Genomic DNA, 25,624 nt, shown 5'->3' on the forward strand with positions numbered 1-25,624 from the left:
TGGGGTGGAGAAACATTCCACAAAAGTTTTTGTAATTGACCCTATTAAGTTTATATATTCTTCCAATTTTTCTATTCCCTTTCCAAACACACAAAAGTAAAATGATTATCTTTTCTTTCCTTTTACTTTTCTATTCTTCATATATTTATCATCCATCGATTACTGCAAATTTTACGAAAACAATAAATAGTTCAAAATGAAAGTAATTTTTTACTTTAGGGTCACGCTAAACTAAACTAACTTTACAGTTTTTCTAAACTTAACTAATTTTACAGTTTTTCATGCACCTCCTAATTAGTTGGACACCCCTTATGGTTTTAAACATCTAAATGACACAAATTAATTTGATGAGAAGGATACGCTTTACCACTGTTTAATATTTTTGGGACAAATCATTTTTGTGAATTCCAAAAGTTCAAGAAGGGTCCAGATGCCAAAAAGACCCAATAAAACTCTAGCTTACAAGCAACACACAGTGATGCCAAAGATGTGAGGAAGAAAGAGACTTTGAAAGTTCTACATATTTGGACAAAGTACTTTTAACTCATAAATTCTTGACCATACTATACCTTTTTTTTTAATTGGAAAACCAAGTTAGTGTTGAAGTGGGACATATGACATATCTATAGGAGTTAGGCATATAGAAAACTTCCAAATGTACATGGAGTCAGGTGAACTACTTAAAATTTACCAATTAATTAAGTTAGTGCTGAGCTGTAATTATTCTTTGTGGGTAACCAATTAATTATACATTTTTTCCCCTAACGAGACAAAGACCAAGACTTCTTTTGGCAGTATTTGGTTGATTACCGACCTTGAAGGTAGCTGTTGAGGTTGAACTGCAATCGCCATTTTTATTAAAATTTTCTTCCAATCTTAGTAGGTAACCAGTTTTATTGATGGTAATTAACTAATTCATTTATTAGGAATTGGGTGCACTAGGATTCCCATGGAAATAAAACTAATTCATTGTTTGTGCATTCAAAACATTTGGATTTTGGAAGTACACAATTGCATGGTACAGAATTCAAAATTCAGAGTTGCACCAGAAAAATAAATAATTGGCCTGTGTCAAAATAATAGTATATCAGCTAATCATATGAGTAGCTAATTGTTCAATATATAATGTCATTTTCTGAAATCACTAGGTTATGAGAATATGCATGACTTTTGAATGGATTTTGTGGTATGCCTTTTTGTTAGAATTCATGTCCTTCTTCTTGTGTGTGCGTGAGTTTATTTCTCAAAAAAAAAAAAAAAAGGTTAAAAGAATATGCAACTCTTTTCAATGCTTTCTACAATAGTGAATTAGTTCTATTTTCAAGGGAGTTGAACATAGAGTTGATAATAATATAATCTAATCCTCCTCAAATCTTGAATAGAAACCATGATCCTTCTTGTATTGAAGTGGAGGTATAGGTGACTAGAAAGTAGATAATGGTATGAAAGTTAGCAGAACATATATTATTATTATTAATTGTCTACTATTTGATTCAGATTTCATAGAGAATAAAGATGTAATTATATGTGATTTTGTTTTTCTTTTCAAGTTTGGACCTATTAGAGCTTCATGGTTTGTTTCATTTTTACCCTATGTTTAGATAGAAAGAAATAACTGAAAAGGAGTGAAGATTGTAGATCTTATCACCCTAAACATATTGATGGAGGAATTTCTTCACAGAATGCCCAAACAAGATGAAACAATTTATTAGCATAGGATTGATCACCTTGACAACTAGGATTTGGAATTTTCTTGAAGGATTCTTATTAAGCAGCTCTCTTACATTCCAATTGAAAGATGACATTGCAAATTTTATTCTTCGAATTCCAAATTTTGAAGAACATTTATTTATTTTAAAAAATTAAAAGATATGGATGTTATTTTTATTCATTGCTTTTAATAAATAAATAAATTGGGACAGTGAAGAAAGGTCAGATTGTGAGAGTGAAAAGAAAGAAATGACTCAATGGTATTAGTGTTAAGTATAACTGGGTTTTTTTCTACTTACCCAAAAAAAAAAAAAAAATTTCTATATGGCTAATCCAGCTTTGCCATGGAGTCAATTTAATGCTAGTAGATTGGTCTTGTTTCAAACTTCTTTTATACTTCAGAAGACTTGTTAACAGGTCTTCTGAAGTATAAAAGAAGTTTGTGCCCCATGATTGAGAGAATGGTTGAGTAGTAACATCTTGCATGTGGCCATTTGACTTGGAATATTCATTCTTAGGAAATTTCTCTTGTCATTTCCCACAAATAAGAGAGTTGAATTAAAAAACAAATTGAACTCAGCAATATGAATGTGCGACCTAGACAATATTTATATCTTAGCTTTGCTTGCACCCCCTTTCTTGGAAAAGGTGCTCCCAATATGTTTGGAGCATTGTGCTCCAACTACTAATAGTAACGTGACATTAGTTTTTTCTTTTGTTTTTAGTGGTTAGAGCCCAAAGCTCTCCCTTTGAATTTGAGTTAATTGTACTTAGCTTTCGCATAAGCTGGAATACTCAGACGTTTGATTCGAATTTTCAGTGTCTATCTGTTGGGCCTTCACCATACTACAATGTGACTACATTTATGAAGACCATGATGAGGTAGCTTCTTTACACACTCCATCAAAAAAAAAAATATTATTGTGCTTTCTCATCAAACTTCTAAAAAAGAAAAAGCACTTCATGTTGGGTCTCAAATAATGTTATCAACAATATCAGCAGTCTAAAACAACAATCACACACAAGAACACAAATATTTACGTGAAAAAACCTTTTTTCTTGAAGGGAAAAAACCATGGGACAAACTCTGAATAATTTCACTATTATCAAATCAATTACAAAAATTCTTATGTATGTCTCATGGCTAAAGAAAAATCTCTCTTATTTTTTCTTTGCTCTCATATGCACACAAATTATCTCTTTTAAAAGCAGCAACACTTTGCTCTCTCCTCCTTGGCGATCTTCTTGAAGGCAGCAACCCTTTACTCTCTCCTCCTTCGCTATCTTCTTGAAGGCAGCAATACCTTACTCTCTCCTTCCTCTTGCGTTTTTTCCAAGCAAAAATACATTTTCTCTCTCTTGGTTTCACGCTCTATTTTCCCTCTCCCCATAGGGAGGACCCTTGGGCCAAAGCCAAAGCCAAAGTCATCAAATTTTTCGTAACATTGTTTATTTATAAGACTCTTTTGCTATTTCCTCTTGAACTAGAAATACATTATCTCTTTAACAATGAATCTATTTCCTCATGGACTAAGAATACATTACCTCTTTAATAAGAAATAGACTTCATTCCACATCAAGGAATAGTCATTTCTTCTACAATAAGGAAACTCAAATTAATTTTTCCTTATTCAATTAGGAAATCTAATTGACTTTCCAAGTCATAATTGGAATTTGAGGCAATTTCTCAACACTTCCAACAGGAACTCCAAGCAAGTTCATAGATCTAGCTACCTCTAGTAATTCTCTCTTTCCCTTTACAATTCTTACAATATCACACATACTTTACCAGCTTTTCAAAATTTTGAAATATTCTGGTACTGTTATTAACGAAATTATTAATATGTTAATTTCCACCAAATCTCAAGGGAAAGTGTCTTTCTTTTGAACTTTTGGGGTGGAGTAACATTCCCCAAATTTTTTTTTGTAATTTACCCTATTAATTTTCTATATTCTTCCAATTTTTCTATTCCCTTTTCAAACACACAAAAGTAAAACGATTATCTTTTCTTTCCTTTTATTTTTCTATTCTTTGTATATTTATCATCAATCAATTACTGCAAATTTTACATAAACCAGAAATAGTTCAAAATATGACATATTATAATATGATTTTATAGTAGATGAATATGTAAAGTTAAAATCGTCTAAGATAAATTTGTAAAGCTAATATATTTATACATTTAATATTGTCAACAAAATTAAAGGTGAAAAAGAAATAAGAAAAAGAATAATGATGTGGCAGATGAGTTGGCTTAACCGAAATGTAGCAACAATAAATAAGTTTTAGCTTCTAGCTAGTCTTGTTCTTGTGCCATTGATATTGACCGTGAAGTTAACTTTTGAGGCTGAATTGCAATTATTCTTGTACATAACCAATTAGTCATTTTTTTCCCTGATAAGACAAAGACCTAGACCTTTTTCGTGGGTATTTGGCTGATGACTAACTTTGTGACCACATACAAGATAACATTAAATGTATGTCTTGATTTTTTGCAAGCCTGACTTTGGTGGTTTGATTTTTTGCATGCCTATCATGACTCATTTGCATGCAATTTAATAGAGGTGTTGACTTTTTCTTCACCTCTATTAATGCATGACTTTGTTTTTCTACATGATGTGCACAGTTTCTCGATAGTGCCGACCTGAATTACCCTTTCAAGTATCAATGAGAATGACCATTTCTAAAGATATACATGGTTGCGGTGAAGTTGCCAGTTGGCACGCAAATTGGTAAATAGGATACAAGACAAGATACTAGTGTTGCCTATGTGCCGTTGATTATTGACCCCGAAGGTAACTGTCGAGGTTGAACTGCAATGAGTTGAGCAATCACCATTTTCTTGTTAAATTTTTCTACCGTTCTTAATTAGTAGGTAACCAGGTTTGTTGATGATAATTTTCTACCATGCATAAGAGGAATTCTTGGGGCGGGTGCACTGGGATTCCCATGGAAATATAACTAATCATGATTAGAGACAACTTTGTAGGCTCCTTGTCATCAAACTTACTAAGAAAGCACTTCCAACACAGTAACTCCGCAAATCTTGCTACCTCTGGTAATTCTCTTTTTTCCTTTACAATTCTTACAGCATAGGTACCTCGCACACTTTATAAAACTTTCAAATTTTGGAATATTTTTCCACTGTTATTAACAAAATGGCTAATATATTGATTTCCTCCAAAGTCCAAACTTCAAAGGAACTTTTTGTAATTTACCCTAATGAATTTCTATTATTGCACTTTTTTATTCCCTTCCGAACACACAAAAAAAAAAAAAAAAAAACCAATAATCTTTTCTTTCCTCTTACTTTTCCATTCTTCTTAAATTTCCAGCCATTAATTTATTGCAAGTTTTACATGAAAAAAATAGTTCAGAATATAAAGTAAATTTTATTTTAGGGTTGGTTCATAATCATATTAGACTAATTTTACAATTTTTCAGGTGCCCCTAAATAGTTGGACACCCCTAATGATTTCAAACATCTAAAATTTAACAAATTAATTGGATGAGGAGGATAACCTTTTCCTCTATTTAATATTTTTGGAACAAATCATTTTGTGAATTCTGGGAAGTTCAAGAAGGGTCCAAACTCCAAAGGTTATATAGAACCAATAAACACTCCAAAGTACAAGCAATTTAGATTGATGTCACAAAATTGTTATTAAAAAAAAAGAAAAAGAAAAAAAAAGAGAGAGATTGATGTCACAAAATGCAGACTTTGAAAGTATTACATAAAGGACAATATACTTCAACTCATAAATTCTTAACCATACTATAAGGGATTTTTTCCCCAATACTTGTATGCCAAGTTAGCATTGAAGTGAGACATTTCTATAGGAGTTAGGCATATAGACTCATAGACACCTTCCAAATACACATGGAATCAGGCGAACTACGTTAAACTTACTAATACATATAACACAGGTTTGTACATTTTCACAGGGAATGTATCATGTATGTGTTTCACCCTCTAAATCACTTGCTTAACCTTGGTTAATAGTGTTTCATACAAAATGGGAGGGTTGTCATACTTAGACGCCAAACTCTGCTCCCCAAGAAAAGCATTGAATGAATCTGCCACTTAGTTTGACAAAGACTCGAGATTGTATCCCCTTCTAGGAAAAGCACACATCAGCCCCCGCATAGATCTTTGGCAAGTTGTTTAACATTGGACACTGGCATGTAGTATGTTCTCCTCGTGAACTGAAAACTGGCTAATGGATCCAATGCATGACCATCATACCTAACTAATTCTTCTGAAAGAGAGAGAGAGTAAAAGCACTGGGCACACTTAAGCGCAAGGGCAAGAGCCTAGGCTCAAAGCACGCACTTGATTAAAGTGAGATGCACATTTTTTTTTAAATGATTTGATAAATTTGAAAATAATTATTAATAGGCAATACAGCAATCAAATGATAAAAAAAAAAAAAAAATTGAAATAAAATATTTTATAAAATTCATATAACATTTATATAAGCCCGTCCTTCTGCAATTTTTTGGATCAACTAGATATGAGTACTTCCATCAATATCCATTCTTGAATCTCTAGTAGCCATAATGTGCTATGACTAATTACTAATATTAGTTAATAATTTAATAACTTTTTTTTTTTTTTTGAGAAGGATATAATTTAATAACTTAATAAGTATAACAAAATAAGAATTAGTCAATATAAGATCAATAGTGGACTGTAGAGTGATTATGATCCCAAATAGTTCTTATAGAGGTGCGTAGCATTACACCATAAATTGCATTTTATACACCAAATTAATGGTTTATATAAGTGTTAAGATTCTGTGGCTACAATTAAGTTTTGGGGTTTTTTTTTTTTTGAAAAATATAAAAATCACAAAAAAGTGTGTTCAAACTTTTAAAAAAAATCACAATACAGCGCACCTAAAGCACATTCTTTGAATGCACCTCACTTTAGACGCTAAAAGTGCCGGAGCTTTTGCACTTCACACTTAAGCACACTTTTACCAACAGAGAGAGAGAGAGAGATGCAAGCGGGTTAATGACAAGATTGACTATGATAATTTGTTATAAGCTACTTAAAAGATGAAGACAATCTAAACCCGCGGGTGGGGGGCAGCAGAATTGCCTTTAGACCATGTGTTTATGCCAGTATTTCGTTTGATAGCAGAGGATGTTGCCCCTTCTGGTTGTTCAAATTTGGAAGCATTACCAAATATCTTCTTGAGGTGAAAGACTATGAGGCTGAATATTAAAAAGTTCTATACATTTGAACTGCAATAACTAAATTACTAAACGATTGAAATCCTGTGATAGATAAGTGGGTTTAATTTGATCAGTTGAAATTAAATTTCAATTCTGTAGAAACTCTTAAATGTCTACCCATTTTGAATTCATGCCTTCATTTCTCCGACCCAAGTAGAGCAAACCCAAAAGGAAAAGAACAGGAAAAAGAAAAGTTATATTTTGAAAAAAAAAAAAGCTAATTAGTGACAGATGCACTATTGTCATTGAAAGAAACACTAACAATTAAAGTGCAGATGCAGCACAAGTGCACAACCATACAACTTGAAATTGGATGACCCCAACCAACTTTGTCGAAAGCCTTGTAAAATAACTTCCCAATAATTACATTATATTTCATCCTTTCTCATTAAAGGCCAACTAATATTTAAAAGTTTTATTTATCAAAACATAAATAAATAATTCCTCCAACCTTGTCATAGTCAGTATAGTTACTATAGTATTGTTACTATTTTATGTCATGGTAGTATTCCTAATATTGCATCTATACATTGTTTAAATTATAAGTTGAGCGATGATCTGTGGCTATTCATTTAAAATCCCTCTTCCCCACCCCCCCACCCCCCCTCTCTCTCTCTCTCTTCCTGTAAAGATTTGTAGCTCCACCCATAGGAGCCTCATTTTAGGATTTCTCCTAGTCTTATGTATTCCTAAATGTGAGTTTATTTTATAATCTATGAAATAATTAGGATATCCATAGACTTGCTTGACCTATATACAACTCTTCACCAGAGACAGTAATAAATTGCACAGTGAAGCTGCTTAATAGAACATAGATTGTTTTTCACGGGAAGTATGAATGGCTTTTTATAGAAATGGAATACTCACCCAGCGGAGACAAGAATTATATCTGCCTTAATCTTAAATCTTTGAGCACAGGGTACAATAATTTCATCAAGCAGAGTTGTCATGGCAATATCATCTGACCCTCCAAGTATAGGCAAATTTAATTTCTGTTCCTTCACCATCTCCATGACCTACTTCATCATTCTTTACCAGTACCAGGGCAGCTACCATCCTATAACAAACAAGATGGAATAGAATTAGATTGGTTGCTGAGAAATGAACTTCTAAGATGTAAATCCATTAAGTGGATCAAAATTAATAATATTAAGGCCTTGAATATTAAGCAGGAGAAGAAGTTTGTGATTAAATTGCAGGGGAAAACATATAACACAGGCCTGGACCAAATTAATTCTTTCTTGGTGAGTTGAAATGATAAATATGTCTAGATCATCATAAAAAGCATCATTTGTCCCATTTCCACGGTGAGCATCAAAATCAATGATAAACACACCTTTTAGCCCATGTGAACGTTGGGCATAATGAGCTACAATGGCCACATTTCCTAAAACACAACCCTGTAGGCCCCTTTGGAATTGGATGATGTCCTGGAGGTATTATCAAAGCAAAGCCCACAGGTGGATCCAAGCAGTTTCTAGATGCAAAAACCTGAAAGATGACATAGAAAATTTTAGAAAATAGATATTGCAAACAAGAAGTAAACTCACTTACAACATAGAATAACTTAAAACTAAAATCTACTTCTGCTAACTTCAGTGAAAATATGAACATTTGGGGGTGTCAAAAGAAAAAAGAAAATGAAATTGTCCAAGGACTGCACATAAAAATATAACAAATAAGAATTATCTCAAGAGACTGAATCAACTAACAAATATAAAATCAGTGATTCCTGCTCCAGCTGCAACTAGTGACTCAAGCCTGCATCAATATACCATGATGAGAAAGAGTGGAGTGTACAACATGTAGCCTGCAAATTAAAGCATCAAGATCCAAGTCAAACATCATTCATATAAAAAAAAATTAAATTCAATAAAATAAGGACAAAAACAATGAATGAAATGTCCCAGATATACATTCAGTGCAACTGGAAAACATTTCTTTCCCAATCAATTCAACTATTATGTACATGACTCAACTAGATGAGGAAACATTGATGTTAAAGAAGCTCTCAATCAGAATGTAGGAATCAAAAAAAAAAAAAATGTTTTGTGGGTCATACACAAACCCCTTTTTTGCAAATACATAGGTTTAACAATTTTTCTTCATATCCAATGTGCCTTTCTTTCTATCTGCTGAATATATCCATCAGAATTAATAAAGTTTTAGCACCATGATATACAAAAAGGATAATATTCTCAAGCCCACCAATAATAATTGAAGGAAAATATTTCCAAGCAAAAGTTTTATATACAGCATCGGTAATCCTAAGTACCCAATTTTCCGTGAAAGTTTCCAATTGCAGTATTTTTCTTTTGATTTGAATAAGCTATCAATGGGACTGCATTAAGCTGACTATAAAGTGTCCTCAAATCCACCCAAAAACCTACATAGCCATTTCAGAATGCAGTTACATATTTAAAACAGAGACACGTAGAGAGAGAGAGAGAGAGAGAGAGAGGGAGAGATTAAATTGGTCTAAACGTATAAGGTTGAAAACCTGAGCCACGTAATTCTTGATTCACCTAAATTCAGAGCAAAGTTTTATGCTCAACCTCAAAACCAATAAGAAGATTTTTTTTTTTTTTTTTTTTTAAAGCACTCCAATGTCTAAGGAGGCTGAAACATTGAGGATTGCATTAGATTAGTTCATTTACAAGTGTAATGAGTAATGACATCTGTAGCATTAAAAATTGAAAATTGCATCTCACAAAATTTGAGAGGGGTCTGCAATTGTTTTTTGAAGGCTTAGACTTCTAAACCTACCATGAATTAAAACTAATATTACCACCACTTTCTCATAATCAAGGGTTTTCTGCTAACTCAATGAATATGCACCTTCCCAACAAGAAGACCACTATCATTGATCTCTCTCTTTCTCTCTCTAAGACACAAAAATCTCTCTTTACTGTAACAAATTAATGATTTAGATCAAGCTTTACATAACTGATTTCAAGAGATTATCATTTCAATCTGTCAAAAGTTGTGACTGCTAGAGCAGAAGGATGTAATAAATTGTAAAGCTTTCAAAAAAAAATTTTAGAGATTTTGAATTAGCATATACCTATAAAAAAATAAAATAAAATAAAATATAAAAAGAATTAGCATAAGAATTGTGATTGTCAAAACCACATGGTATCTCACAATTTTATTTCACTTTTTATTTGATTTCTTCACCATGTTCATTTTTTTTATTCCATTTCCCAATATTAACCTAATATTTTTCATTCAATGTATTCACTTTCTAGGGCTTGATCGTAAATTTCAACCACTCTGATGTTTTCTAGTCCAATGAGATTCAAAACTATTACCGGAAAAAAAAATTGTCAACCATGTCCATTTTCTTACCTTATCCTAATAGTTATTTTGATTTGCTCATGTAACTATTAATAAATTAATCTGATTTGCAGATGCAGTGAGATTATCACATTATGACAGTCCAGTAAAAAAATCTTTAAGTAAATGGCTTTTAGTATCTAAAACAGAATGAGTGTATGTGTAAATATCTGCAAGCTCAAGATAGAAACCAGATTTGTCTAATTCGTTGAACCTACGGTGGAAGTAGCATATGTTGGTCCAGACTCCAGAACCATCAATGAATATAATACCCTGTTGTGAAGCCTGATCCATAGCTTATAATCATAAACCAAATAAGGAAAAACTAAGCTCTTTAGAGAGGCAGTTTTTCTGACTGAAACCAGGTAAGACTAAGTACTATATAGTATATATGAATCTATATATATCTAAAAGCTAAAATGTAGCATTTATTGTTGCTATGCTCCAGTTGAGCCATATCAGTGGCCCTGTCATTGGTTTTTTTTTTTTTTTTTCCAATTTTTCCTATATTTTTTTAACATTTAAGGTGAATTAAAAACTCCATTATTTAACAATCAAAATATCATATTTATCTTATTTCTAACTATTCTTCTCATTATTAAATTCCCAACTTAAAAACTCTGCTATGAATATTTTAGGCTTCAAAAGTATTGCACTGTCTGAGTCAACTGACATTTTATCTTTCCCAAATTTTAATGATTTTCCCTTGGCTACATGGCTCCTGAGGTACCAACTAATTTGACTGTGCTGCTTTGCTTTTTTAGAATTTTCTTTACTGACACATAAGCTCATACGTAGAAATTTCACTTAGGTGATGCTTTAGAAACCATTTTTTCTTTTCTTTTTTTTCCTTTGGTGTGTGTTGGTAAAACTTAGATACAATACCTTAAGAGCATTACATTAGGTTCCCCAATTGAATTAAAACATAGTTGCAGTGAATTTAACTGTGTTAATGGTCAACGCAACCAAGCTATATATAATTGGGGAACCTGATATGTTGCACCTAAGTTTCACCCCTTTTTTTGCTAAGTGATGAGAATTAGAAATGATTGCCTATACATTCTGTAAATTACATGATCTAAGAATTTTTTTTTACTTTTTAAGAACTTTCTGACCAAGTTTTATTTGTATTTTTGTTTTCGTTTAGTTGATTTTCCCACATAATTCCTAAATCCAAGACATTCCTAGCCTAATTATGTCAATATGATGCAGGCATTTGAAAATAATCCATATAGTAGAAAACGTTTATTGTGCAGTTTTGGAATTTGCTTGTGGGAGATATATTGCTGTGATATGTCACCATATCCTAATCTTATATTCTCCAATCTGGCTTCGTCTGTTGTATATTAGGTATATACTTTTCTTCTGCATGACACATATTATTGCACATCTTTGGCAAATTCGATACTTAAAAATGCAGATTATTAGGCCAGAGATACCCAACCGTTGCCCAAGCTCTCTAGCAGAAATTATGAACCGTGTTAAAGCCCCAACAAAAGACCAGCAATGGTTGAGATAGTAACCGTGCTAAAAGCCATTGACATTTGACACTTCAAATGACCTTTTTATGAACAACGTGCTGTTTATTCTTCTGCTTACAGTGGGGACCTCAAATCTGTATTTAGCTAGATCACGGAACATAAATTTGGTTCATAATGCCTGAACTCATTCATAATAAAATAGAGTAACATCCTCCCGCACTCCCAAAAAACAAAAGTAGGTGCATGCGCACACAGGAAAAGGAGATTGGCTTCTTCTGACTTCTTCTGAAGTACTTATTTTTGTTGAAGTTAGCATGATTTTATGAGTTTGGTGGCTAAAATGGCAACCGGGGGTTTTTACACCCCCAATGCTAGTGCTCTAAAGTTCTGGAAAAATTGTTAGGAATGACCCATTATCCTTTAAATAAATCCATGTAGTCTTAAATTCAGAAGAGCAATCGCTGAAAGACTCATCAAATGACTCCTCACAGTACTTGATGGCCATGGTTGCAACATCCACACAACAAAAATTAGGAGTGAACTCTTTTATACAAGAATTTCAAACTCACTACAATAAAGGCAGGGGCAAATCCAAGAATAAGGATTGTCGACGCTCAGCCTCGATCGGGACGGAAGCGGAAAAAACCGCCGCCATCGTTGCGGGCCCTCGTTCGACCACCCACCGGGCGACAGCTCCCACATGCGTAGGGCCCCATTGGAGGTTCCTCTCAATAATGGTGATGGTGTGCTTCGCGAGGAGCTTCGAGTGCTCTCTCTCTCTCGGTGGAGAAAGGTAGGTCTACCTTTGGCGTTACGGCAAAAATCTGGGCCAAATTTTAAGGGATTACCAAAGGTAAGTGGAGTTCCCACCAATTATTGGGTTTTTCTAAGGTGTGATTGGTCACCTATTTCTAGTTGATTTTATTACCGATCCTAGATTAAGAAAAATTGCATTTTTCCTAATCTAATGTGGATGGCAAAAAATCTAGATTCTTAGGTTCGGAAGTTTGATTACATGTGGGGAAGGTGTTAGGCACCCCACAATGCCTATCCAAGGACAGTCCTTTGTTTTGATAAAACCTTAATTTTCAAAAATTGGCAATAAAAACATGATTTCGATATTGGCTTTCGAGGCTTTGCATACATAGAGGTTTTGAGGTTTAGCTTTTGAATAGGTGTGGTCCCAATCTATACTTTCCTAAGGCATTTGAGCACAGTGCTAGATTTTTACGGCGAAAATCTAGCAACAAGTCACCTTACTTTTGCAACGGAAATTAGGCATCGCTTGCCTCAAGTGACACGAACTGTGACAATCACACCAAAATGGGGCAAGCAAGTATATATATATATATATATATATATCATATTATCTATATCTATATATTACTAAAAGTTGAAGCGTAGCATTTAATGTTGCTACGCTCCCATTGAGCCACATCAGCCGCTATGTCATTTCTAATTTATTTTTCTTAAATTTTTCCTATAATTTTAAAATACTTTTACTAAAATTTTCCCTAATTTTAAAATACTATTAAGAAGAAAATGATTTCCAGTCATATCTCCACCATAAAGCCCAATTTTAATAGCTTTAATTATGTTAACCTTAAAGCCCAAAAATGTATGTTACGTTGTTGTCCACCATAAAGCCCAAATCCAGCCCTTTATTCTTTTAAACGCCAACCCTTTCTCCTTCTTCTTCAGATACCTTTAGCATGACTAACGTCAACCTCTCTCTCTTCCAAAGATAGATTCAATACTTCAGACCTTCGGCTTTCTAACTTTAACCTCTCTCTTCCCTTCGTCGTCTCTTCCTCTCCTTATGTAAGGGAATCACTCCTTTATACCTCATCACTATCTCCCGTCCTTTTGCTCTTCCTATCTTTCACGGTTTCAAAACTCCTCATTTAATTGAATCAGAAAACAGCATATTTAAAGAAGAGCTCAGAATGGATGATTCACTTCAGGTATTCACTTCAGGTATTTCACCTTTGTTCATGTTTCGTTTGGGACTGTTTCTTCTGAATGATTTGCTTAGATTGATGGGTTTGGAGCCCTGTAGTGGGTTTTGCTAATTTCAATTATTGGACGCATTGCTCTCTCTTTTGTGTTTCAGTAATTCAATCAACACTTCGTTTCCTATCCATATCCTTTTGCGAGAGGCAAATTGATCCAACCATAGGCCTAGGTTCAAGGCCACCGTCAACCTTAATGGCAAGGAGTTGTTAGTTGCCTCCTCTGTACAAGCCGTCAAGGTATACTTAAATTTTATTTTCTATGTATATTTAAAATTTTTAGGGTTAATTCTTCTATTTTTTCTTGTTTGGGTATTGAGTTTATGGTCTGCAATTTTTTGTATTTTTAGTTGTTGCCGTTGGCTATAGAGAAAAGCTCAGAAATTTGGGTAAGGAAAATTACCCCAATATATGATTACTTTTATTAGGCTTATATCAAGTTGAGGCTATACAACTTCAGGGGGATCAGAGGAAGAATGTTTCCACCTTCCTTGTGCAGGCTGGCATTGTGAAGAAGGAACATATCAAGATTCATTGTTTTTGAATAGCTGCAGCCTGCAGGTCATCTCCATATGTGGTTTACATTATTCTTGCCACGCTATAGTGGATAGTTTATGATCTAAACCTTAGATTGTAGCCATAATACATGTGACTTTGTTATATGTATGTCTATCTTCTGTGTCAATTTGGTAGTTTTGCTACTTGCTGTGTTGTGTGGGAGGGTCATTATGGATTGTGCCAAAGCCTTTATTCGTACCTTAATCAATAATACTAATTTCCTGTTTTGTATAGATGATTTTGCATTGATTGGATGTATTTAAATGTCTAATTGATTTAATTGTCACGTAATTAGGTATTGCCACATTCAGCTATGATAAATTGATAATAGAGTAGATAAACTAACAGAAAAGGCCAAGAGTTATTCAAACAAGAGATGAACTCCTTAATAACTTCTTCTTTCGTTGCAGATGCTTGCATTTTTTTCATGTTTATAGCTGTACATCATTAAACAAGGGTTACATATGATTCTTTATTCATTGTTTTTTTTTTTTCCTTTTTTTTGTTTTTTTGTTTTTTTGGTAGTAAGCATAATTTAATTACTGCAGTTTTTTTGCTCCTTCGTTCTTTCTTATGTTTTTTTTGTTTGCTTCAAAAGAATGTACTACTATATATGTAGTATGTTAGTTGGAGAAGTTAAATATTATGTTATGCTTGGTTAAATGAGATTTTTACTTTTTTTTTTTTTTTTTTTGGGTTTCAATTTTTATAATTTTTAGCTATAAGTTCCTTAGGGCTTGAGTTTCTTAGGGATTTTGTGCACAATAAGTCTCTCTCTCTTCCTCTTAAATTTGCTTATTTTATAGAGTTTACCCAAAAAGTTTTTTTTTTTTTTTAATGAAAGAATTTTGATTTTGTTAATTTTTAAATTTTGAGCAAGTTATTGGGGTTTTAGTTCATAAATTTTGCAGTTAGAATATTGTTTCAAATTTGGTGAATTTTGGAGAATGTAATTGTGTGAAAATTTATAAACTTTTACTGCCTAAGAATCCAACTTGAGTCTAACAAGAAAGCTATGAACAACTTAAGTCCAACATGAAGGCCACGAACATCCAAGTAGTCTGTAGGCATGTTTTTGTTTCAATTCTTTTCCCTCCCTAATATAGCTTTGCTGTTTGATTTGTTAGTTGAAATTGAAATAACACAATTTTCTTATTCTAGATGAAATTGTTTATGGGTTTTTATTTTATGTATAGTTTTCAATGCAACTAACATCAATTCAATACACAAACATGAAAGTGGAAATGAGAGTTCCTGATGCTCTTTTTTAAAGCTCTCTCTTATTTATTAATTTTTGTTGCTTACTATTTCAATGTTAAGGATTCAGTGACAAACTTATTTTGTATTTGTACTATAGTTTTTACCTATGGGGAAAATTTTGAGTTTTCTATGTTTGTGTTTTGTAGTTCGTATTGATTTGTTGGATGTGAATGGTGATGTGGGGGGACTTAGACAAAGATAACGAGCTACTTGTCTTCTATCTCAAGGTTTTTGTTTTTCTTTTATATTAAGCTGTAAATGCGTAATAGTTTCTTTGAAATCTTATATAGATTCTATTTAAAGTCATAGGTTCAACATAATATATTCAAAGAAACTCCGATTAATTATTTTTTTACTGAGTTATTGAATCAAACATGCATCCAAAATCTGTTTTAAATGGAAATAATTCAATTGATGATTATTTACCTTTTTTTTTTTTTTTTTCTTTTTCTAGACTAGAGACGAATGCTTACATTGAATTGTGTACCTGATGGTGAACTCTCACACAAAGAGTGGAAGAAAACCATAAATTGAAGTTCTATGGAGTTCTTGAAAACTTGCCTCATGTTATGATTAGGAGTTCTGTGATGATTGTATGTAACTTATTATAGAATATGGTGGAAAAATTGAATCAAAAGGAAAGAGGAACCATTTTGGATTAGCACATGTTGACAAGTTTGGAGTTTGATGCTATCATAGAAGTTTCAGTGGAAGTCTTTTCTCCGTTGCTAAGCTATCATGTATGTAAATTAGGTTACTTATTGAAGAAAAAAAAATTGTAAATTAGGCTAGATATTGAAAGTTCTTGCTGAAGGCTATAGTTACTAAAAGCTATGTTTAGCTAATAAACTACTTGAGATGTTCCTTAAAATTTTGGGATATAAGTTAATAAGAAATGTCTTTTACATTATGCTTTCAAATACAATTTTTATTCAACTTTGATGATGGTTTTTATTCCCTTTTAGATTTTATAGAGAAGTAGGAACAAAAAATTTGTATTTTAATTTTGTGTGTTTTGTGTACGCATATCCACATTCCCGCACACAATATATACACTATCAACTTATATAGTTGCATGGCTAGATAGTTTAGCAAATATCTGTTAGTCTTAAATGGGGTTTTGCATTTTAATAAAATTTAATGAATTCAAAGTGGAAATTTGTTAGATACCACCGATTGTGCTTTCAACCAAATGAATATCAAAAAACATTTGAATTTTTTTTTTTTTTTTTTTGTTTATATAACATGCCTCATTAAATATGTCAATCTTCAAATATTTAGAAACAAATTATAAGTAGCATGTAACTTTGCAATATGAAATAAACATTAGACTTGCGTATCTCTTTTCCAACTACAAAATGTACCAATACTAAGAAACACTATTTGAAAGGAGATTTAATTGGAAAATAATTGTGCTTACCGAAGGAGTAAAAATTCATAAATTTACTTTTGTAAGTTTGGAATGAAGTATTTTTAAAGGTTATAATTATGGATTCATCAAACTTGCAACATTTAACCATTTAAATTTGCTGTTTAAGTACATGAATATTAGGAATTAATCTTATAGCTTTCATCAATCTAGAGGAAGATGAATTAAAAAAAAAAATTTAATTTCTTGAACATTTTTCTAAATTTTTCCGTGCATCGCACGGGTTAACAACTAGTATATAATAAAAGTTGGGCTTAGAAGCTGTGGTTGCGCCAAGTGACTTCACCAAATTGCAGAAATTTTATCAAAATTTTAGATTTTTAAAGAACTAAAAAGGAAGAGTATATTATCAGGACTCTAATTCATTCTTATCATTAAATAAATTAGATTAACATTATTTTTTTTTATTTATTAGGATATATTTCTTAAATTAAAGGATAACATTTAACATACAAAAATTTAATTTAGATAATATTTATCATCTAATTAACATTAATTTTTTTATTTGTTAGGATATATTTCTTAAAGTAAGGGATAATATTTAACATAAAAAAATTTAATTTACTAAGTTTTCAAGTTTTTAATTCTACTATAAATCTATCCCATGAAATAGTATACATCTCCATTAATTTGATAATCTCTATCTATCCCAAAAAACAATATATATCTCCATTAGTTTGATAATTTCTACGTTGATGACATTTAAAAATAAATAAAAAATAAATCTATCAAAATTCCTTATAGATATCAACAACGTTCTCTTTCTCTCTTTTTTAAATTTTTTATATTTTACGTTATGTTGAATCATTTTTATTTTTTATTTTTCATTCTATTCATATGACCTTTTTTAATTCCAATTTTTATGGGATAAAAACAAATACATTGATCATATATCTTTAATTTCAATAAGATTTAAATGAATTATATTTCAAATAGAACTCTACCAATATATATAACCTTATATAAAATCTTCGACCTATCCTTCACACCTGCGATGTGGAGATGCTCCTCATACTCTTTCTCTTTTCCCCTGAACAAGAGTCTCTGGTCTTTAGCCTCTAAACCAGTTTTCTGGACAACAGCGTTCTTTATAGCCCGTCATTAATGAAACACTTAACACAAACATATATAAACTTCAATCAGAATAGATCCATTTCACGGTTTAACTTTAGTAATCATGAATTTTAAGGGTGTACATGGAGTTAACCTCATTTAAAATTCAATACCATCAAATAAGGAACAATCATTTTCCACTAATTGAGGAACTCAAAAGTTGTGTCACTTAGACCTTTTGGTGGAAATCTAATCTCTCTACTTCAATAGCCCATGCCTATCCTATCTCACAGGCAATCCAAGCATATTGATAAGTATGTGACAATACAAGTGTGCATTCTTTCTTCTTTTATTTATTTATTTATTTATTATTATTATTTTCATTTTGTTTATTTTCTTTGGTGTTACTATTGGTTTTTTGTCTTCATGTGATTTTAATTAATGCATTCAAAACATTCGAAAATATTGTTAAGTTTCTGAAGGCTCCTTCTTTGTTTTTATTAAATTGATTAGGTTTTGTGTATTGGTTGCCTTTTGTTTAAACTAATTTTCTTTAGCTTTGATCTAATTTATATGCTTAGGGTCTCAGAATTAATGATTAAATATGGTTAGAACTAATAGATTAATTTTAACAATTTTCTTATTTGATTTTTATTTTACATCAAATTATCAAGATGTTCTACACATGTAATTTTGAATTATCAATTTTAATTTTAATTTTTAATATTATCAAGATTATATTAATTTTGGATTTATCAATTGTTTAGTACGTTTTTTTTTTAAATAATTATCAATTTAAAATTCAATTTGGAATTATCAATTTAATTTAGTTTTAGAAAGAAATCTTACCCCTTATTTTAGTGAGATAATTATTTACACTTGATAATTTTTTCTTTTTTCTTTATTGAATCTTTAACTTTTTAGGCAGCTTTTATTAGCATTACATTGATTCTTCATCTCAAAGATGAGGCTTCCATTGCTACTATGGATAGGTGCGTATCTCATGCAAGTATATATGAACTTAAATTGTCTTTCAATATTTTGAATACTTTATTATTTTGCTAGATGTGATTAGGCTCAAAAGTATATGTTTCATTATTTTTCTAGATCATTTAAATACAGTAAAAGTCTAAAACTAAGTTAATAGGATTTATTATATATAGTTTATCAAACAAAATGAAATAGATTTTGTCGAGTATGATTTATTCATGTTGTTCCCTTTTTACTTTTTATTTTTATTTTGAATATCAGCATTTATTTATGTAAAGTGTGCATAGAATTATGTATCCGTTTGCAACATTAATTAATATTTTTTTGCTAATTATTAGTATAATTTTCTATTCCCAACAAATTCTTCATTAATCTTTTTATTTTTTTTGGTTTTAAATTGCAAAATTTTTAAAATTTAATTCCCGAGTTTTTAGAATCTTTAAAAAGTCATCATTCATTTTTTTTTTTTTTAGAATCATAGTCGTCATTCTTCCAATATCAATCATTTTTATGCATTGATTATTAATTAATATTTTTTTGCTAATTATTAGTATAGATTCATATGCAATTTTACAATCTATATGGTTCAATTTTTTTTTTTTTTTTTTTAACTCAGTATAATTTTTTTCTTGAGTATAAACGATTGATAATAATTACAACCAAATTTGGCATGGAATAAAAGTCAACAAAATACATAGTTGTAAATAACAACTTTACAAAATGCATAAGCTTGAAGCTTTGGCCATGGCTTCCCTGTTCTCGGACCAAAAAATTGAATGAGAGAGATATTTGCTTTTTTCATGGTTGAGAAGCCAACATAGCGCATAGGTCTTGTCTAAGTCAGTAGTATCAAAAGGTGGGAGAGAGATTTAACTTTAGTGTGCCATGTATCAAGCTCAAATCTTGATTTGAAAACCTAGTCGCACTTGTTGATTGGTCCAATTATCATTTGGTTAAGTTTGGACTAAAAGAGAATTTGCTTGGCTATAGTTAGTTACATATGTGGGCTTCAATTATGAGCTATTTGTATTAGCTTTGGCACATTGGCTGAAGTTCTTACCCAATTGTTAGTGGCCTTGTTACACATGTTGATTTAGCTTATTGGGCCTTTGCAAGACTTGAATACTTGTCATGGGTCTTGAATATATAATGAAATAAGTATAACTATCATGAGCTTTACCATGAGCTTTGATAAGATGATTTTCCATGGGCTTTGTAATAATTTGTCATAGGCTTTTGAATGAAATGAAGTGAAAGTAATTTGTCATAGGCTTTAACCATAGGCTTTAACCATAGGCTTTATAGTTATTTTCCATAGGCTTTTTCAATAAATTGGGCTTATGGATCCAATTTTGGGCTTGGCTAAATGGTGAGATAAAATGAGGTGGAAGATGACATTTTGGCTTTTGGCTAAATGATGTTGTTGTGGATTTTTTGTCCCAATTTTGTAGTGAAGTCAAAAGATACTTGTAGAGGACCAAAATGATTTGTAGAGTGTATTTTTGTATTTTTTGGTGATTAGGTAAGTGAAATCCAATGAGTTTGGGACATGTGGCATGTGGATAAACTTCTCCCTCAACAAACATTTTACAAAGGGTTTTCCAGTCAATAGAAATCATTTTTAGAGCTAATGCTTGAAAATACTAAAAATGTTTTTTGGAAAATATTTTACAATGAACCAAATGGAGCAATAGAGAAACTTTTTTTTTTTTGGTTGTAAGGATGATGGAACATTTTGTGTGATATAGGGTCCATCTTTTTATATGATTGAATGAGGAGTTGAACTTTATATATTTTAAGGTTGGCTATAAATAAAAACTCAAATTTCCAAGCCTTTTTAATTACTAGATCAATATAAGTGTGTTGTAATATGTGAGTTGATCCTACTTTAAAGCCTTGTTTGGTTGGAGTGATTATAGGGAGAATGGAAAATGGAAGAAAGAAAAATAAGAAGAAAGTGATGTTTGTAGTTGTTTGGTTAAGGGTGGAAAAGGGGAGAGATTTTAGTGGTGCCTAGGAGTTTTCTCTCTTGGCCCATCAAAACACAATCTCCCCAAGTTGGGGTGAAAATGGGAGAGAAAATGGAGGCAAAAATGTTTGGACAAAAATGCCCACATCATAAGCTTCTTAGTCCACTATGTAGTGTGTACTCATTGGTCTTTGTGTTTTTTTTTTTTTAATAGAACTATTTATTTTTTATTATTTTTAAATAAGATAGAACTGTTTACTATGTACACATTTCATGTGTCTATTTTTTTTAGAACATTTGTCTTTTGTTGCTTTGGTGGTTGGCTGGTTGTTTCGGTGGTTGCCACCAATCATTGTGTTTTTCTAAGGTGTGATTGGTCACTTGTTTCTAGTTGATTTTATACCAATCCTAGGCTAAGAAAAAGGGCATTTTTCCTAATCTAATGTGGATGGGAAAAAAATCTTGATTCTTAAATCTGGAAGTTTAGTTACGTATGAGGAAGGTGTTAAGCACTCCACAATGTCTATCCAAAGATAGTCATTTGTTTTGATAAAACCTTAATTTTTGGAGATTGGCAGTAAAAAACATGATTTTAGCATTGACTTTCGAGGATTTGCATGCATGGGGGCTTTAAGGTTTGGCTTTTGAATGGGTGTGGTCCCAATCTATGCTTTCCTAAGGCATTCGTGCAAAGTACCGGATTTCCATGGTGAAAATCTGGCGACATATCACCTTATTTTCGTGGCAAAAATTAGGCATCACTTCGCCATAGATGACATGGACTACAAATAAATTTTGTATTATATGAATTTATGTTTAGAAAAAATTAAAGGTTATTATTCTCCGAATAGTTCTATCTCTTAAAAGTGGCCAATTTTTATAATACTATGTCTAAAGATTTTAATAAAGAAGAATTACAAAGAAGAACAAGGATACTCTAAAAACATAGTGTACAAATAGGTATTCAAAGATTTTCCGAATGTAAAAAATATTATTTTTAACAATACTTCAAGTCACTAACAAATTAGTACTTATTTTGTTATAATAATTATTAAAATATATAATTATTTATACATATATTTTATAAGTTTTTTTTTTATAAAACCGTGTAATGCACGGGCCTATAACTAGTATATACATACATCATGCACAATGCGAGCACATAGAGCAGCAAAGTAAATGCTTGCATCCTTAAAGCATGGCCCAAAATATAAGTGTAGGAAAGTAAACAGGGGTCGCCATACTCTAGAGATGAGGACGAATGGTACACAACATGATATACCTAATACAAACCATCTAGGGGAGAAAGGGAGGAGGAAGGAAGGGGTTTAGAAGAATACATAACCAAAGGGAAAAGCTAAACCCTAAACCTACTGACTGCAGCCGCTTGGCTCAAATCCACATGCTTGCATCCTTACCCCTTTTGCTTGTGCTTGGGAAACTGTGCCCTAGCTCCATGCATCCTCGCTCCATGTGTGTACAAGCAAAGGCAAAGACAAGAAACCAGCAAACAAAAAATGGAAAGAAAAAGGTGCAAAGAGCATATGGAAGAGGCATAAAGCAGACAAATGTGATAGACATGGCAAGCATGGAAACAAGGATGCGAGCAAACAAGTGAGAAGGCAAACAAGCTAGAAAGCAAACAAACAAGCGAAATGGCAAACAAGAAAGAAAGCAAACAAAAGGTGGTGTCCGCGAGGGACAAATGTAGATTTGGATCAGGTGTCCATAGCTTCATTGTGTTGAAGTATGGACGACACACTAGCAAGCAAGATTTATGCATGAACATATAAGCAAGCGTGTAAAGATACACATAAAGCCAAGGAGTGGCACAAACAAGCATATCATTGCACGGAGCGAAAAAGGGAAGGGCACGCAAGGAGCAACCTTGCATCCGGAGATGCCTCCTAAATGGTTACATTCGAATAAGGCCTCATGGGTGTCAGGTGTAACTAAACAAGATCAAGCCCGTGGAGGGCGTCAAGCACGAGAAAGCCTAAAACTAGAGAGGCTAACACAAATATAAAGCATAGAAGCAAACAAGTATAGACATGCAAATAGGAGTGATCCAAACCCTTTGATATGGGCCAAGGTGTATGGATGACGACAAAGACCATAGGGTCTAGATTAGGGGTGTCCACGGGTCGGGCGGGTCGGGTCTGTGCCCAACCCGCAAACCGACCCGTATAAGATCGGGTTGCAGATTCTTAACCCGCAACCGACCCGTTAAGAGGGTCGGTTTTCACGGGTCGGTTCGCCGGCAGGTGCCATCGGTTTCGGGTGAGGCCGAAACCCGACGGAAAACACAAAAAACAGCCAAAATCGGCGAGATCTCGCCCGATCCGGCCAAGTTCCGGTGAAGATTTCATCAAATCCGACTATTTTTCTCCCAAATCGTGCCGAGAATCTCTGGATCTGCAGTATCTATGCCGGATCTACCTGTTTTGGTCGCCGAAATCTGCCAAATCAAGCTGAAAACTCGTCGGAATCGCTGGAAAAATCGCCAGAATTTGGTGTCTTCGGGCGGGTCGGGTTTCACGGGTTTTGAACGATGGGACTCGAAACCGACCCGCCGGTCGTCGGGTTTTGGAGATCGGGACCCCGGGCCGACCACCGGAGCTGTCGGATCGGGTGAACGCCGGTCGGGTACGGGCGGGTGGGCGGGTGGGCGGGTGGGTTGGACAGCCCTAGTCTAGATTGGTAAGAACCAATAGGCCAAAACACAAAAATGTGAAAAAGGAACAAAATGGCTACAATAGCAATGGCATGACAAACATAACCTAGGTCTAGGCACACAAACATGCACAGACATGGAAATAGATAAAACATGTAGAGAACATAGAACAAGGACACAAGCATGTAAGCATGTAGGTCTAAGCATGTGGATGTAAGCATAAAAGCATGGAAGTCAATCACAAAATCCGAGCATACAAGCATATGAAGGCATAGGAGCATAGAACATGCATACAAAACATGTAGGTTTAAGTAAGACATAACCATGGATATGATATCAAGTATGTGATCATGTAGATCTAAGACATAGATGAGGTAAGAAGCATGGAAGCAAGCATGTGAGCATGTAACCTAGACATGGCATGCAAACATCACACAAGGTGCAAATCAATTATTCTAAATGAAGGTAAGCAAAAAGTGTGGATTTAAAGATAATTAAAAGACTTTGGAAGTTGTTTGAATGCCTTCAAACAACTTCCAAAGGTTCAGGCAGCCTCTTTGTGATTTTTGAAATGATTGAGGGTTTTATTGCAATTTTTGGAAAAGACTTGGGGTCAAGATGTAATTTTATGGAAAAAAATCGGGGTCAAAATATGAATATTGAAAGCTTCTGGGTTAAAAAGAAATTTTTGAGGAAGACTAGGGTCAAAATATGATTTTGGAAATTTTTGGGATTAAAACATGATTTTTGGAAATTCTAGGATTAAACATGATTTTTGGGAATTTTGGTATTAAAACATAATTTTGAGAATTTATGAATTAATATGCAAATATTGGAAAAAAACAAATTTGATGCAAACAAGATGAAATGAATTAAAATGCAAACATAGCAAAAATATGTGAATATGTAAATGGAAAAGGGATTAAAAAGAATGTAACAAAAATACATTATAGCATATAAAGAAAAGATGGCATTTTATTAAAGAAAAGAAAACATGCATGGACCCTTTTATTTAAAAGGTGGGCTGAATATTGTGAAATTCAAACCTGAAAAAACATTCAGATTTGGTGTTTCAATTTAGAAAACACGATTTCACTAGGTGTTTATGAGAACAACAGCGAACAATTTTTTAATAGTGAACAGAAATAATATACGTGAGAGTGAACAATTTTTTAAATAATGCTGAACAGAAATAATTTTATGCAGAATGCTAGAAATAGTTTATGCAGAAAACAGTGAACAATTTCTATGAGAAAACAGTGAACAGTTTTAATTAATGCAAAAAACAGATTTTATGAATGCAGTAAGTAGATTTGAATATACAGTAAATATGATGTGCAGAGAGCAAATTTTATTAATGTAGAAACAAATTTTATCAATGCAGAAAAATATATTCGATTATTGTGAAATTCAAACATGAAAAAGCATTCAGATTTGGTGTTTGAATTTAAAAAACACGATTTCACTAGGTGTTTTATGAGAAATAGTGAACAATTTTTTAAACAGTAAACAGAAAATAATTTATGCTGAAAAGAGAGTGAAACAATTTCTTAAATAATGCTAAACAGATAATTTATATGCAAAATCGTATAAATAGTTTATACAGAAAATAGTGAATAATTTTTATGAAAAACAATGAACAATTTTAATTAATGTAGAAATTAAATTCATATTTGAAATTAAAATCTCTATATTTTACAATGCTTCTGTTTATAAATAAAAACATAAAAAAAAGCCACTTACTTTTATCTTTATGTTATTTGTCGATTATCCAAAAAAAAAAAACAAAACAAAAAAACAAAACAAAAAAAGTTTACACAATACTCTAGTTTGGTAAACTCGAGTACTGTGTAATTTTTTTTTTCCATTTTATTTATAAAACGTACTCGAGCCTGGTATACTCGAGTATT

The 25,624-nt window shown here is 32.3% G+C and overlaps 1 long non-coding RNA gene and 1 pseudogene across 2 annotated transcripts; one reads left to right on the plus strand and one right to left on the minus strand.

Annotated features, from left to right (window-relative positions):
• Positions 1-5,606: 5,606 nt before the first annotated feature.
• Positions 5,607-10,582, minus strand: LOC112012026 (histone deacetylase 14, chloroplastic-like; annotated as a pseudogene).
• Positions 10,583-13,494: 2,912 nt separating this feature from the next.
• On the plus strand, positions 13,495-15,991 carry LOC136064781 (uncharacterized). 2 transcript variants are annotated; one of them, XR_010626393.1, is made up of 3 exons: positions 13,497-13,746; positions 13,883-14,342; positions 15,746-15,991. It is a non-coding gene; the product is annotated as an uncharacterized LOC136064781 (long non-coding RNA). The 2 variants fall into 2 exon arrangements; XR_010626392.1 differs by lacking the exon at positions 15,746-15,991 and having other exon boundaries at positions 13,495-13,746; positions 13,883-14,597.
• Positions 15,992-25,624: the final 9,633 nt, after the last annotated feature.

This window comes from Quercus suber, unplaced genomic scaffold (assembly GCF_002906115.3).
Source record: "Quercus suber isolate HL8 unplaced genomic scaffold, Cork oak 2.0 scaffold_762, whole genome shotgun sequence".
NCBI classification, from domain to species: domain Eukaryota; kingdom Viridiplantae; phylum Streptophyta; class Magnoliopsida; order Fagales; family Fagaceae; genus Quercus; species Quercus suber.